At 37.0% G+C, this 1708-nt stretch overlaps 1 protein-coding gene across 2 annotated transcripts in view; it reads left to right on the top strand.

Annotated features, from left to right (window-relative positions):
• ACADSB (acyl-CoA dehydrogenase, short/branched chain) overlaps window positions 1-1462 on the top strand; it is a 42992-nt gene extending 41530 nt beyond the window's left edge. Inside the window, exon 12 of one of the 2 annotated variants that reach the window (XM_012642449.1) lies at window positions 1448-1462. The gene's annotated coding sequence lies outside the window, so the exon portion shown is untranslated. Of the gene's footprint in view, window positions 1-1425 lie in introns of both variants that reach the window. The other variant, XM_012642448.1, reaches the window with a different exon arrangement.
• Window positions 1463-1708: the final 246 nt, after the last annotated feature.

Here is a 1708-nt window from a genome sequence, read left to right as displayed (position 1 = left end):
TGAGCCCAGGAGTTTGAGGTTGCTGTGAGCTAGGCTGACGCCATGGCACTCACTCTACTCAGGGCAACAGAGTGAGACTCTGTCTCAAAACAAAAAAAAAAACAAGTCTCTACATTAGTTTTCAAGTATAAGGTTTAAGTAATTTGTTTTAATAATCAGAAAATGCTGTACAGTATTGTAATAATCATTCTATTATGCGCTATTTTTCAATAGTACAATTTCTTTCTGTATTTTAATTGAGACAGTATATTTCCTCAAACTTGGTTATTGGGTTTTATCCTGAATAGTAATTCAGAAATTGGCTCTTGGTTCAGTGATTCTCAAGAGAGAGATCTCTTGCCCATAAGGAAGGGTATCAAAATCTCATAAGGAATGGGGGGAGAGTTGTAGAGTTTGAGAAAGCATATTTATTCTCATTTATATTTGGGAAGGCAAAAATAAATCTGTTGTCTTACAATACAAATTATAAATAGGCAAATCTTGATAAAATGTATAGTTGGCAATGCCACCTCTTCAGTGTTAGAGAAGAAGAGACCCCTTGAGGGTACAGATCCAGAGTCCCCTCAGGAGCAAGGGGGACGGCAGAGGAGTTTTAATGTATTCTGGACAGGGGGCATGGGTTAGAGAAGAAAAATGTCCCAGAGCTCATGCAGTTGCTTAAAATAATCATTGCTGTTAAGTGGGAAGCATTTTAGTACTTTAATGAAAGGATAATGTTTATTAAGAAAACTTGACATTTTCAAAGTAATTTTGCTTTGCACACTCATGTTTATTGAATTGGATTAATTTCCACAATGCAAGTCATAGTTAAATATTCAAAATTGCATAAATACAATTGAGATAGGAATTACATTAAAATATTAGGAAAAAATACGGACAAATTTAGACCTTGGATCCAAAGAGATAAAGTCTACTTGACTTTCAAATAGGGAGATGATGAAAACCCACTGATTCAGTCTTTCAGAACAAAAAGATAGTAATCTGATAAGAAAAGTAGGGGTGGATGAAATGCCCTACAGGGGCCTTAGACAGCTTTAATTTCGGTGATTATGTGAAAGAGGTGGGATTTACAGATAATGAAGTGGAAGCTGACGCTAGTAGAAAGAATCCCAACTTCTTCCTGTGGAATTATAAACACGCAAAAGTACAATAAACCTCGTGTTCAAATTAGCAGCATCACAGAGCCTGCCACATACATCTGGACCTTGAATTTGTGTTTAGTATTGATAAAACCTTTAATTTTGTGTACATATTTTGTGCATGTTCACAAAGAACAGTTAAAATTAATTATGTATTATATTCTGTCCTTAAATATGAAATGTCCAATTTCGAGTCAAAAGTGTGGTTTATAATATCTCAAACAAGAAGCAGTACAATTAATCAAAATATGCGCCTAAACCATTGACATAGTTTTGCCACCTTAAGGGTCGCTTGTTTATGCCAGCAGCGAAGAAACCTGGAGAGCCAGTGGCGATGAAATCATGAAAGGCGTTTTCCACAGCTTGTTGAGAATTAAGTATCTTTCCTTGCAAGAAGTGGTCCAAAGCCTGGAAGAAGTGGTAGTCAGTTGGTGCAAGGTCTGGTGAACACAGTGGATGACAGAGAGTTTCCAAGTCCAGCTTCCGTAGTTTGAGCAGCATTGTTTGTGCGACATATGGTCGAGCATTGTCTGCAAGAGGATCGGCCTGTCTTTGTTGACCAATTTCGG

The sequence above is a fragment of the Propithecus coquereli genome, unplaced genomic scaffold (genome assembly GCF_000956105.1).
Source record: "Propithecus coquereli isolate 6110/MARCELLA unplaced genomic scaffold, Pcoq_1.0 Scaffold179, whole genome shotgun sequence".
NCBI classification, from domain to species: Eukaryota; Metazoa; Chordata; class Mammalia; order Primates; family Indriidae; genus Propithecus; species Propithecus coquereli.
This window is presented reverse-complemented; position numbering and strand designations above follow the sequence as displayed.